This window comes from Strix uralensis, chromosome 10, assembly GCF_047716275.1.
Source record: "Strix uralensis isolate ZFMK-TIS-50842 chromosome 10, bStrUra1, whole genome shotgun sequence".
NCBI lineage: Eukaryota > Metazoa > Chordata > Aves > Strigiformes > Strigidae > Strix > Strix uralensis.
In genome coordinates, this window is record NC_133981.1 from 4,392,234 (window position 1) to 4,407,553 (window position 15,320).

Below are 15,320 nucleotides of genomic sequence, written 5' to 3' on the forward strand. Positions count from 1 at the left end.
ATTCATGCTGAGCATCTGAGGTCACAACAAAACCACAGTTCTGTAAAATAATGCTGGGTTTTTTTAAATCCATATTTATTTCCTGCTTCCAGGCGCTTTCGTAGGTATTGATCTGATCAATGTGAGTAACTTTTTTGACAAACAGGCTTCTTAAAATGCCTTAAAAGCTTCATTATTAGGATAATGGAACTAAAGTTAAAAACAAATCAAACAATGCACGTGTAAAAGGTTTCCCCCAGACAGCTTGAAAATAAATTGAAAACAAATTCAATTAAAATAACAATCAACCTTTTTGTTCCTTCAGTGGTATGATTTCTCTGAGGCAGGTACACAATGATAAGAGATTTCTTTGAAATGCTCAGGATAGCACACCCATAGGCAGCGCTATGACAGATCAAAGCAGTATTTTTGCTAAAGAGCAGCCTGCTACTATTAAGTTTCTACTTTAAGGTCTGAAATGTTTCTTTTCCTTTTCTTTGTTGTTGTTGTTGTTGTTGTTGTTGTTGTTGTTGTTGTTGTTGTTTTCAGTCCCACATGCTTTTGCATCTGTTAGTGTTCTTTCCTTGTGCCTTTTACCTCACTAAGCCAGGCCCTAGATCTTGACCCAAAGGAAATGTCTTATTAAAATTTCTTTCTACATGTAGTATTGTTCTCTCCCTGTTCTATATAGCTGGTAGTCTTCTATTTCTCTGCTTACTCTGATACCCTTATGCCTGAAATTTCTTTATGCCATTAATCATTTACACCCCAGCTGTCATGGAAATGGGGCCATGCTTGGAGCAGTGTGGGGAAGTGGTGTGGTCAGAGGTCAGTCTCCACAACAGGGGCTGGTCCTGTCTGGCCGAGGAACGACGTGCCAGCAGCACTGGGGCACTGAAACAAGATGCCAGCTCCCTTCATGGTCCCCTTGAGGATGTTTTTCTGCTACAAATAGAATTACAAATGGGTTGAGGATTTGCTTCTCTGTTATTTGGCATCATGCTGGCAGCCCCGCATCTGCAGCATTGTGTGCAAAGGTAAAGGTAATGAAGGCAGCTACTGATGAGCTGTTGTTTGCAAATGATTGTGCTGTATTGGTTCCTAGTGGTAAGGACATACAGCTATTTACTATTTTGTATATGCTACAAAGCACCTTGGCCTTGCAACCGCTCTGAAAAAGGCACATTTTCTGTTTAAACCAAGATCCGGCATTGCAAGAACTATCCTTGTATTATCCATTGATTAGGAGCCTCTCAGGGTTGCCTGTGCAGTGTGCTCTTGTGAAATAGGAGCCTCTCAGTTGGGCTACTGATGCTTTGGGTAAATTACAGTGCTATCTACGGAGAGCACATGATGTTGTTTGCAGAAGAAACTTGCTGGTTTTGTTCACACTTTTTGTTGCAAATTTGCTTGATAGCTACTCTTCTCTGCCAAAGTACCTTTTAGTCTTGAAGAAGTTGATGGCCTTTCTGTTTTGAAGATTACTAAAATGAGGTATGAAATACTACCCTGTCATCTAGTGTGTGATGGGACGTCATGTTCCCAGGTCTGTAACTGGAATTGATTTGGATTGGTACTCTGCATGAGGTGAGGAGTCGCTTCCCTGTATTGTCAATGCACTGATAGTCAAGTATGGACCTATTAGACACTTCTAGCAGAAGCAAACAGAGGATTAGAGGGATTGAGGGCCATATCTGCATCTTCTTGTTTGTGTAGAATGATAGCATGCTACAAGCGTATCATGTCAGACATGGCCAGGAAGGTGCTAGCTGGGACAGTCTCAGGTGTGAAGGCAGAGCTTTGGTAGCTTCATGAAAGCCAGGCCAGGGAGCTGGTATTGCAGCGCTGATGTCAGCATGCATTTTAATTCTTCAGGAATGGTGTTTCACCTGGTAGTTCTGTGTAGTGGCTGGGATCAGAGCTACTTCTTGTTTGGTTTGAAATGATGCTGTTGCATAAGTGTGGTTGTGGTCAAAGGAAGAATTTGTCTTGTTCAGAATGCGAAGTGTATTCCTTGTTATTCCAGGCACTGTCACTTCCACAATCACAGATTGTCTTTTGAGTCATCAGAATTGATTTTCATGCCCCACTAATTACTGCCATGTCTGTTCCTTGGAAATCATGGGCAGTAAAGGCGTAGTTCATGGGCATTGAACTAGTACAGTTTATTCTGAGATGACTTAATATCTGGAAGGTTATTTGATATTAAATAGCTGGAGTGGAGAGGTCTTGTAAGCTTTCTTACTGTTTTGGAAAATAATATGCTTAAAGTTACCATTCTGCTATTTTTCTGTTTGCTTTTCTTTTCACTACATGATCCAGTCAAACTGCAAATCAGGTCGCATCATTTCCATTTTATATAAGCTCTGTGTTTTACTGGTTTTATTAAGGACTCCCAATAAAATGGTATTTTTAAGATAATTTGGAAGATTTTTCCTTTCTGTCAACTATTGTCAGCAGGCCTGCCAGAATAAAATAAGAATTTGGGCTGATGATGGATTTAGAGCTGTGCTTGGTTACATCAAAGAAGAGCCAGAATATGACCCTGGCAGGGGTAAAACAGGTCAGTGTGCTGCCTTCTTCTGTAAAAGCAGCCACATCTGCAGGACATTCTTAGCTGGGAGTACCTGGTTACCAGAAGAAGTTCTGGTAATAGGAAGATCTTGGGAATTAAACTGGTTGTACTGGCTAAGAATCCAATGGGAATATCGTATGGGTTAGATACATGGTGTTAACATCTGTTTCACAGCAGCAAGGCAAAGGGAAACAAGACAGTTCTTGGGTTTATTTCTCTTTCAAACAAATGCAATTTTTAGTAAGACTTTATTTACAAGCTTTCTGGAACATTGTGCTACTTTCAGCAATTACCAGGCCTTGCTTTTTGAACACGAAGATCACAGGTTTATACGAAATCGATGGGAGCTACAGGTTTTGAGCACCCGTGATTAAGAGATAAACCAAGGCAAGCCAGCTCTTAACAAGCTCTTCTCACTGGATAGCCCAAATCTTTGGACAAGTTTGAAAGCTGAACCTGAATCTAAATTTTACAAATAACCTTTACTTTTTCAAGTGGCTGAACCAATTTTCTAGGTCCTGCAAGCACTGGCTCTGAATAGTATAGCTTGACCCCATCTATGATGGTATAAAAGAATCAGTTTATCTGTCTACAGAGTGTAGTCATCCCTGGGTGAAATGGCTGGAAGCTCTTTTTAGAAGCATAAAGCACAATTTTAGGTAGGAGAGCAAATGATTTTACAGCCTACTCTGAAAGTAATTAACAGAAACAGGGTGTAAACACTGGCTTATGTGCTCTCTGAAGTAAACAAAATAAGAATTTATGCTATTGACCTTGTTAAGTAACGAACATTTTTCCTCCTCTGCAATAGCTTTTGCTTTTTCCCACAGTTCAAACCCCCCTGAGCCTGAGGCCGCACGCTACACTGAAATGTTCAATCCCGCATTTGAATAAGCTGAATAAATCCAGCCATACTGCTAAACATATGGTAAGTAATAGCATCATTAACAATAGCATAGTGCACGTTTGACAACTGAAGGGATTTGGCTGCTTTGTGCCAGGGGAGTGACAGCAGAGAAGCAGTCCTGGCTGCTCCTGCCAGGCTGTCCTGTCTTTCACCCTCCCTCCGCCTCCACTTTGACCTTCTTGAAAATTTGAAAGGCTGCCCATCTTCCTACCTGGGACTTGGGCTCTTATCTTATGCTGTCAGCTCCGGGGCTATGTAACACCATTTCTGCAAGACTCCGTTTTGCCTTTAAACACTGCTGTTTATTCTGCTTGGGGTGACTGCATGGGTGGGGATGAGAGCATAGAGAGGAACAATTGCCCTCAGTGTCTGGTTAGGGCGGTCGCTCTGGGGTGTGCCTTAGTCCTGAGTGATTCCTTCCATGACTGAGCACTTGTGGCATTTAAAGCAGGCTGTGTGACACACCAGGGATGCCCACGATGTCTCAGCTACTGCAGCATGGTCAGGAGCACAGAGAGCTGGCATATGGTGCATTCACCACTCCAAAACTAAGAGACCAGCAGGCTGGGGCACACGGAGGTAGTTGGTGGAGTGATGTATGTTAATTTTGAACTTGTTCAGAGGAAAGCTCATCAGTATCTTCCTGTACCCTGCCCTTCCTGACCTATCCTGAAGACACAGGGGCTGTGGTTGCACTCCATCCCCAGAGGACATGCACACGATCCTGTCCCTCCTCTGCCAGAAGTGCTCCTGGTGCCATACTGCAGCAGGATGCGACCATGCTCAAGGGTCCTTGGGGTGCCTTGGCTCCCAGCACGTCATTCCTCAGATGCCAGTATGGGTTGGCAGCTACTGTTTGGTTGTCTTCTTCCTGCTCCTGCTGCAGTCGCTGGCAGTGCCTCATAACCCCAGTCCCCTGCCTTCCCTGCTGCCCTTCTGTCCTGCTCTGCTCCATCTTTGCTTCTCCTTCAAGCTGTCCTTGACTTGCTGTCTCTCCTTTCTCCCTCTCTCCTTACCAGATTTGAAATCCATAAACCCAGAAAGCCCAACCCCTGCCCACCTCAGAGCTGGAAACACAAGGAGTTATCCCAGTTCTCCCAGAAAGCCCAGACCTTTGCTTTCTGCACCTCAAAGGGCAGCTAACACAAGCAAATGTCACTCCCCATCACCCTGGGTCCTCGGCAGCAGGATGCCTCGTGTGCTCTGATTTGGTTCAGAAACAGATTTATTTTGCATCTTTGTGTTGTTGCTGGTCTGGTGCCTCATGGAAACACCCACAGCCAAATGAAACTTTTCCCATTTTGTTAGCCAGCTTTGCAAATTCTTTTAGACTCTTACTCACGGAAACAGCAGATGGCTTCTGACCAAAAAGTCACTCCATCAATATAATGCTTAATGCTAGGGGATAAGTATTAAGACTGCTGCTTTACTATGCATCCTGGATACAGAAAAACAGTTCACTTCATCATCTCTGAGCTCCCTTCACTTGCCACCTGTTATTCTCCTCCTGTGGATCAGTGAGCTCCCAGATAATCTCTCTTTCTGCAGCGGTGTGATGGGCAGAGTTCACGCTGCTCGCCCGCAGCCTGAGCTGGCTGAAGGTGAGCAGCAGAGGCTTCTGCAAATGCTTCCTGCTGCAAGAGGTTCTTCCCCACAATTTGTCTGGCAATATTCATATCCCAAACTTCTGGGTTTAAAACAATTTGTGACTGTTACAGAGAGGTCACCAAGTGACACTGTCCCTCCGTTTAGATATTGTTCTCAACCTCTGTTAGCTGCTGGGTTAATAAAAACATCTCCATAAATGAATTTCTTTTGTTTCTTTATTTTCAGCAGGAACATTTTTAAAATGAACATTTCCCTGCAGCATTTGCAATCCAGATGTTACCACTTTATGTTAATGAAAAAGGACCCTGAAGTGAATTGACTATAAGGTGATGATATGTTAAAAAGTAAAAACAAAGCCAGGAAGTCAGTTCCTATAGTTTGCACTGCCTGAGCTCTTAGAAATGCAGGAATGGAATAAAGCATAATAAAAAGAGAAGTTAAATGCAAATGTTTAATTTTTTTTGTACTTGAATCATTGAATATGCTTTGAATAATAATCAAGACAAGGACTTCTTTTTTTTAAATAGGGATTTTAAACAGATTGTTCCAATGCAAAGCCATGTTACATTGCTGGAGAAAGACACCATTTTATTCATCTAACTCACACTTGTTTTTAAAGGAGTATGAGTGTGTAGGGGGCGGGGAGAGATACTACCTGCCTGCATTGGAAAGACCAAGTTCTCAAAGATGTGTTTGGCTGTGCCTCAGGTCTGTTTTGACTATGCAATCTACTGTGTATATATGTAAGAATCTAGAAGAGAGAGCAGGTAGTGGAAGAGAGTCACTAGTAATAGCTGAGAACTATCGATGCTGTGGGCTGAAAATAAGAAAAAGATTTATCTGCAAATGAGCAACAATGCTTTAACCAAAGGGGACGATTGGAAAGTGGGTTGTTGCAGAGGGCTTGTGATTTTCAGCACGTGAGGGAACCTGTAATGCATTATTGTACCTCGGGAGGGTCAGCATAGGTGTGTGCACTTGCACAGAGCATCGAGTAGGAGTTGTGACCGATGAGGGATGTAAGGGATGTTGATGTGTGCAGTTGCTTCTGTTTGCGAAGCCACGGTTTGCATCCCAACGCTTGCCAGAAGGACAGTGCATGTTTTAGGAAGTCACACAACGCGCACTCCTGCGTTTCACTTTGGCTGACTTGACAGATTTAATGCCCTAGTGCCAGGCATCAATATGCCTCGAATTTATCGCTCACGCTGAATATTACTTCAACCCTCACTCTTTCCTTGTCCCTTGTGCGGGAGCCCAGCAGATGGAGCAGTGTTCCTGTTCAAGAAGGTTGGTAGCAGAGGGGGAGGTTTTTCATTGCCTTGGGAGCGGGGCCGGATCCAGAGCAGCACTATGAAAGTCAATAGAGTTAAGCCGATTGGCCCCCTGTGCATCTATAAAATACAGAATAAAAGGTTCAGTATTAAAAATATATGTGACATTCCCAGTTTCGGGGGGGGGGGGGGGGGGGGGCGGAGGGTATTCTGTAATATATATATAAGATTAACTGAACAGTTTATATGGAAATATATCAGCTTTTCCAAACTTTATATGCTCTACAGTAGATTGTTTTTATCTGAGCTCTAATTTACAGTTAAAACTCAGACAAGGGCACAACAGAATAATCCTTTTGATCGCATTGCTATTTTATGATAACAATATACTTTATTATTTTTAATAAAACACTAGTAGCTGCTGTTAGCAGTATTCCCACAGTAGCAGCCATGAGCGGTGGCACAAACAAGAACAGAGAACCCTTCTCCATTTCTTTTTTTGTTAATAAATAATTGACAGAGAAAACTAGAAAAATATGGTGTAGGATCCAAACAATAAACAAAAAACAGGGTCAGGAAGCAGGGCACATGCTTTCTTCGCCTTTAAACCTAACTACCCTTTCTTTTTTTTCTTGCTGTGACAGAGAAATGTACTCAACTCTTTTTGTAGTGAATTGTATCTGGGAAAAACATTTTTATATATGGCAGTGCTGAGCAGAGTAACATGTTTAACGGCACATTTTCGTCTGTGTTACAGTGGTGCAGCTGAGACAGCTCTGTTGCCGTGCGAAGCACACTCTGCTCCAAGTTACGTACTCATGGCTGTGCCTGCCCTTAACTACCTGCTGCACATCTGGAACAGTTATTGCACCCAGGTAAGTTTGGAGTAAAAGAGGTCAGCGTTTGGCTCTTGCAAGCTAATGGGAATTTAGACCTTTTGTAGGTTTTCTTGTCTCTCTCTTGACTTCATTGACAGGGCATAGCATCATCTTCCAGCTGCCTCTGGACGTGGTGCCTTGCTGGTGTCTGTGCACCCCTGCTCACTTCACAAACTTCCTTGCTCCAGTGTATGTCCTTTGGACATTTTCAAATTTTGCCATCTGAGACTGCACTGCTGTGACCTTCCTCTACAGCATTCTGCTGTCCCTTTGTCTGTCTCTGTGTCCAAGACACTTGGTGTTCAATGATAACACTGCATTTCAGAAGCATTAGAAGTTTTTAATTGCAAAGCAGGAATGTAAATAGCTTCCTCTGAATACAGGTATTTTACATCAGTGAGGCATGTCTCTGGCAGGTTTCCCTCCATTTCAAGAGGGCTAAAATTGGCTTCTGTTCAACCATCCTACCTGGTTGCAGTAGGTAAGCAATAGAAGTGAGCTTTGGGTTGCTTTGTCAACCATCCTGTATATATTTCATTCACCTGGTGTCTATATTTCTAGCTTTGCGCCTGTAGTAGGAAAAACAGTGGTCACTATACCATCATTTTAGCTCTGTTTAAAAACTAGTGGGAACTGCTATGAAGTCTTAGCTAACAAATAGATTTAAACTTCAACTTGACCTCCTTAGCCAAGAAAAACAAAAGCCAAGAAGGGATTAGTTTCCTTCCCATAAGCACATCAAGGGGCAAAAGCGCAAGTGGGTAGGGAAGAGCTGTTTCAGCTGAGGATAATGCTAGCAGGAGAACAAAGGGGGCTAGTTTTGTCATGAATTAATTTAGGATGCTGGAAGCTTCCTTGTGTCTGGCCAGGGCAATTCTGGGACAATGGCTTCATAGGAGCAGTCAGTCAAAAAAACAGAGCTGGCTTTTCAAAGGAACATCCTCAGGGTGTGAAAGGGATTACGGGGGTGAGTCCTGCAGGAGGCTGGACCTACTGCCCAGGGAGCCCTTCTCAGTCCACTGCTACTTATTCCTGTGTTAAAACCATTTAATGCTCTAGTTGGAATTACTCCGAGGTATGGAAAGAAACATTTCTTGTGGTTGCATTGTTCAGGAAGAGCAACTGCTGAGCTGAGAGGAGTAACCAGCAACTCCCAGGCTCTCTGCCTGCTTGCTGTTTCATAGCTCCTGGCAGCTAGGTTGACCTCGTGCCTTTGTTACTTCTGGTTCAACCCACTCCTGGCTCTGAACACTTTTTTATCTTTCCATGAGGTCTATGTCCTGACTTTTAAAGCCACTCCGTGCTCTGTCCTAGCCTCCCTCTCTGGAAACCTTACTCCTAGCCCCTTAGCCTCATCCACACCCCCAGCTGTCATTTGTCTTCCCAGGGAGCAACAATCTGTATCTGTCATCCTCAGGTATCTCATTTGTATCCAGTGCTAAATTCTTTACCCACTGCTCCTCTTCGGAGTCTCACCTGAGTCTAAACACATGCCACACACCTGGAGTGAATAGGATTGCCTTCCTCTTCCTGCACTCTGTGCCCCAGACTCTGCATCCCTTTTCTCAATGCTAGAACATCGTACACCTGCTCTCAGTAGGATTTTGTGGAGGCTAGAGCCAAATTGCCAAGTGTGGAACTGTAACATTTTGACATGGTGGACACTTGGGTCAGTGTTGAGACACTTGCTCAGGACTGCTTTTGTGTCTTGCTGAGTAAAGCTGTAGCACTCAATTTTATTATTAAGTGCTCTGGTTAAAGTTGTGTGCAGGGAAGAAACTTAAATTAGCGGGATGCTGGGTTTGATGGATATATTTTCTGGGAGAGATGATCCAATTAGAGTATCAGTTGTTTCTCTGAGGATCTGTCTTGGGTGTTTTATCAACTTTGTCAACCGTGGAAGCCATGAGAGCAGATGAGGCTTTGTTCAGAAGCAGTTCTCTGCAGTCTGCTGTTGGGTTGGAGTTTGGTGCTTAGATGAAAGGGACACTTCTTACTGATTTCCCACGACTCTTGTGCTGCACGTGGCTCACTGCAGAGCAGGGCTGTTGTGCCTATCAGGATGAATGTGTCTGTGAGAGCCTGTGGGTCTGCAGTACCCTGGGGCAGATCCTCACCAGCTCATGGAGCAGTAGTGCCACTAGCCAGGGCAAACGGGGGCTGTTATGCTGTAAGTCAGGCACTACAGCAATTCAGCATGCACCGTGGCAATGTATTCCAGCTTTGTACTGCTAGAATGGGGGTCCAATCTATCTGATCCATCTGCTGTCAAATTAATGTCCAAAGCTGGCTTTTGGATTCAGGTCTTTCACAAGGAGCAGCCTGAGTGACAGCTAGGGGAAAGAATACAGAGATGTGAATTTCCTGCGCTATAACTCTTGAAGACTAAAATAGTTGGTATTCATAGTTCAGCTCAGCTTTGGCAGGGCGCTCTGAAATCATAAGTTACACAAAGGAGAAACCATGTGTGCTCAGATACACTAGATCTTTTTTTATTGTTATTGTACTAACTCTTCATTTCTAAGTAGCTACATGCCAGATGCATGCCATTTCCCATCCTGCCTTACAACAGAATTTTATATTATGAAAACACTTTTTGTATGAACTTTGGCAAAAGGACATCTAAAGCTCTGTGAGAATTGCTAGTCTCCCAGAGACGTAGTCAATAAACCTCTGGCACTTTGCAAGTACCACAAGATAATATTTTACTTGATTATGAAGTTTGTGCACTTCGCATTAGTAGTACTAATACCTCAGAGGAACAAAAGAACATTTTTAGAATTTCATTTACATAATGGCTGAAGTGAGAATTTGTTCCTTGTTGAATAGGTACCCTGGGGGTCCTTTGATTTGCTGTAGAGCTCTGTATGGCATGGAAATAGCACAGGAGTTAGTAGCACCAGTGGAGCTTGGGTACTTTCTGGACTGTCAGTGTCTTGCTACTCAAACCCCATTAACTTACCACCTGCAGATTAGGTAGTTTTTTGCATTTGCTTATAGTGATGCTGATTAGCCAACCATTAAGTGCAGTGAGAAACCCAGGATTTCAAGGCAAGTTTAAAGGAAGGCTGTGGACAACAGTGCATCTGGGAGAAGGGTGCTGTGAGCCCCGGTGCTTCCTGCCTTTGCCCGGGGGCAGAGAGGAGAGGGGACTTCCCTGTGCAAACCCTGTGCTTGTGTGGGGAGGCACTCTTGTGTGCACCGTGGCCCAGGTTCCCGCTGTTCTCTGTGTTGTGTGTGAATGAACCTGAGCTAATGACTTGAATGGACAGTGAGCAGGTGAAAATAAGTGGTTCCTGACCCTGTCTTAGAGGAGATTGAGGACCAGGGAGGGAGTTTCTCCATCATGAAAGGCAGCACAGCCCTGGAGCCAGAAGCCATTTAGCACAGAAGCTGTCAGTGCAAGATCCCAGCAAGGCTGATGGTGATGGCCCAGGCACATTCCTCAGTTATCAGATACCCACTGGGTTTGTCCAGTATGGCAGAGGGAGCTTTTGTTGGAAAGGTGAATCTCAAAACATTGCTTGGTGCAATAAGGTACTCTCAAAACCATACTTACCCTATAACATACATTGACAACCACTTCCAGCATGAAACAGTGGGCCCAATTTGTTAACCCTTGTGCAAAAAAATTCCCATAAATTTATTCAAGAACTTTTCCTATAAAGGAATGCAGTATCTGAATCATTATTTTTTAGTATCTCACTTACAGTTTAACACTTGCAAGCCTATAGAAGGGGGAATGTGTTGTGGTGACATAAAGGGAAAGTAATGGAAATTAAGTAGATACATACATTTAAAGAGAATTAGTTAAACTGCATTTAACCTAAGTGTGAACAATCATTCAGAATTAGTGAAGTCTTCATTTGCTATAATTTACTTAGAAAGTGGATTAAGGTAAATTGAATTAAGGCCTGTTTAATTCTAAATAGAATCATCTACAATTAAACTAATCTGTTCTGAGAGTTAATTTGAATAATGTATCCAGACCCATGAAAAGGGCTATGGGGCAGTTGCTTAGTCTGAAGAATCGTGTTCACTCTTAAGATGGGCACTGGAAAGTATTAGCTCATTTCAGAGATCCCTGAATATGTCATTGGAGGAGGTTCCCCCGTCCTAGGCCATGCAAGGCCTCTCAGACACTGTCTGCGAAACCTGTCTGAGCAACTTGTACTCCTCAAGCTGTGGATCCTCTGCTGCAGCTTTCTGAGCTGCTTGGCTCAGTGCTCCTTTCCTCGGTGAGGAGTAATACAGCAGTGGCTCTTAGTTCATAGGACTGTAACTTGAAATGCAGATAGAAACTCAGAGAAGATGGTTGGTAAGAGTTATTTAAAAAATCCACCACATTTTTAATGAACAAAAATGTAAGGTGTTTATCATTAACCCTTTCTGGTTCCAGAGCACAGGGTAAATGTTTGCTTTTTAGCTAAAACTTTCTGGTTTTCTTTCTTCTTTCTGCCCAAGAAGGAACATACAGGTGCAGTGTCTATACTGCTGCGGACTGATATATTCTTTTGTTTCCCCCCCCAAAGACTACACTTGTCTTAATTTCCTCTCAATTACACTCAGGCATTAACTAATACTGACTAACTACGGCCCAAAATAATTATTGCTATCTGTTCCCTTTGTAAATATAACTCCAGCACTGAGCTAGAAGAATAATGGCATATTTACAGAAGGCAGCTAATTAAATTGAGCTTCAATTGCTTTCAGTTTGCCAGAAGGAGCCATTTTCACAGCAAAAAATGTGTGCAAGCCTGCATGCTTACCAGGAACAACTTGGTATAACATAATTCAGAGTTCCCAAGACAAAAATTCAGTTCAAGACAAATTTACACTGGCAATAAAAATCTCATTAAGGAAGATATGAAGATCTCTCTACTACACCCCGACAGTTAAAAGAGGTTATCATTTTTTCAGTTTATTTAAGGAACAGTATATATTTCATTGTTCCAGAGCAGCTGTAATTGCAAGTGTCTTTCAAACACTGCTTGCAGTAATGCATTTGTCTTACGACTGTAACTTCAGAACCAGCCTGTTGATGCATCTTCATTAGGACAGGAGAAGACACCGGAGATTTGAAGCTCTTCAACGTTTAGTTCAGTTTTTCCCTATTTTTCCAACCCTGGTTCTAGCACTTTGGAAAGTCTCTCTCCCCTCTATTATTCAGCCACCTGCAAAGATTTCCTGTGGTCACAATTTGTCTCCAAATGTTTGCACCCTCTTTTGTTCCTTTGAGATGTTTAGCTAAAACCATTCATGATAATTACAGAGCAGCAGTCCTTTGACAAATCAAAGTTTGAAAGAACCATTCTTGTTGAAGCCTGTTGTTACCAGTCCCCAGGGCCTTTTCTGTTTTGCAAAAACAAAAACAAGAGGATTGTTTCAGAGTTGTTTTTTCCTCCATAACAAAGAACGTGTCTTTCCTGTCCCAGTGTTCTCAGTGAGAAGCCTGGCGCTCTGCTTGTTATTTACAGTCTTCCTTGCAATAGTTCGCTAAGTTGATGGATGGAAAGCTGGTTTTCTTCTCCTGTCTGCATATCTTTTCTGAATTTGTTTTTATCTGCTGGAAGTAACAATTTGGCAGACATCAGCACTTTTTCCATGTTTAATTAATTCCTTTAATTTTGTGGTAAATGAGAATAATGGGGCTTAATTTTGCTATTTATGTAAAATTGATTGGTAATTATGGAGATTGCAGGAGATTTGGCTTTACAAACCAAAATTAAGTGACCTCTCCATGAGGATGACTTGGCATATCTCCTTCACTCGTGTGAAAGTGGAGATGGCATGGAAGCAGATGTCGCTAAGCTATGTTTATGTTACAGGAAGACAAAATGTGGAAATTTGTCATTTAAAAATACATTATATCATTTAAAAATATATTACATCATTTAAAAGTGTATTACATGAATGGAAACTAGTACCAAGAGTGAAATACAACATACTGTGTAAAGACTGTATGAGCTCCTCTTCTGATACAATGCCACTTTATTTAATAGAAGAGGCTGAGGAGCACAGGGAACTTGGATAAATGGATTGTAAGGAGTGTCTGAGCTTGAAGCTGGGACTGAGGATACTTGGCTTTATTTTCTGACACAGAGACGTCTGTGCACTTTAGCAAGTTCCTCATTATTTTTTCCTGCTGTACCATTGGGTTTATTAAACTTCTGGTCTACTTTGGCTAGTTTGAATGTCAATGCTTTGTGGAAGGATGAAAAGGGCATAACAGAGGCAGGTCTGACTCTTGTTGGAGACCTCTGTGTGCTACTGAAACAGAGATGGTAAGATCTGCACCACAAGATGTGCATATTGGCACGTGGTTGTCTTTAGTGACCCAGGACCTGGTGGGACAGAGATGCTGTAGGTGAGCTCTCCCCATCCTGGCTCTGCTGGTGAGTTGGCTTTGAAGAAACCTGGACTTCAGTTTGCATATTGAGCAAACATGAGCTGAACGGCACCTTCCTCTCGGAGTGGCTTTGCTGACACTGCTGTGAGTTTGCGATGCTGGCTTGGCCTCCCTTGGCTGATGTTGATGCCATTCCAGCGCTGATGCCAACCCCCACACAGCCTGTCGGTTGGGTGCTTTCAGTTGGGCCAAGACTCTGGGATGAGACATGGTGAGCTGGACTCAGCAAGAAAGAAGAGCTTTTGTTAGCCTCTGTCAGAAGTGCCACATGTATTTGCAGGGAGTGGGACAAGCTACACGGGCTTCTTTGAATTTAGCCTCAAAATCTAATTTCAAAGGCAACCACTTGCAAATTTCCAACTGTCTTTTAGTCTTAATGTTGAAAGCCCCTTGCATTCCCCCAGTGGCGATGCTCAGCAGCCCTTGAAATTATTTCCAGCATGTATTTTAAGTTTCAAAAGAAGGAAGCATGGGAAAAAAAACAATCTAGATTCTCCTCAGTGATGCCGCATCAATACTTGGCTGATCTGTATAATGCTAAGCACAGTGGAGCAGAGCTGAGCTACCAGTTGCTAGCTAACGAGAGGATTAGCTATGCCTGCAGATGGGCTGACATAACTTAAGCAAGAGGGCAAATGTGTAGAAAAGTCAAACTCAGAGTCTGGGTGAAGTGGTACAACTTTTCCTCTGAAGAACATCCGCTGTGCAAATGGTGGGCAGGAAAGCAAAGAGAAAGCAGTTGTTTGGCTGGGGCTTGAAGAGCCTTTTGCAGTGAGTCAGTGCAGCTTTGCTTAATGTTTGTTACTACTAATAATTGTATTTATATTCCTGGCCAGCCCAAGTACTCTGAGGTTTATGTGTGATAATCAAATCCAATCAAAATACATTCACAAACTCTCAAGTAGGATCTATTTAACAAATACCATCCTCCAAGGTGGGCCAGAGAACAGGGAAATGCAACAAATTGTCAGCAAAGAGTTTTCAAAGCCAAGAAATAATGTAGCAATGCCTTTTCCCATTGATCTGAAGAGGGGTAGGGGTGAGAACCCAGCCTGTGGATATAGTAGGATACATGCTGTGGTCACCCTGTGAAACCTTCTCAGTAGTGGGGTGATCCTGAATTTCTTGAGGTTCCTTTAAGGCTTCCTCATTGAATGCAGATGATTCAAAAAGAACATGGCTGTTTCAGAGGGATCTTTTTCAATTGTTTTTATAGTCTGGAGAGCAAATTGTTCAATCTCACACTTACATGTTTACATTTAATGGCTGTTTAAAATCTGTTACTGTTGGAATAGAAAGTGTTGCCATGTTGCCGTAAAAGATGAACAAATTTTCCATCATTTTAAATACAGAACAGAAATGTTTGCTGTTTATCTCTGCATTTTCTGCATGATGTTTGACAATTTTTCCATCCTCATCTATTATGAAATCTGTAACCTTGCTAAGATTTAATGTCATGCTATTATATTAAATTTCCATATTTTTATTATTCTACAAGTCATAGAATTTCCATCGCTACCTTTAGGTTCCTTTTTCAAATTGTCTGCTCTTCCTTGTTGCTGATTTATGCTCCTTGAGATCATAGCCATCATTTTTCCATTTGTCGTTGAATTTTAAAATTATTTTTACAGCTCACATTTTAATTTGGTATTTTTCCTTTTTAACTAAAGAAACCTTCTTTCATGATTGT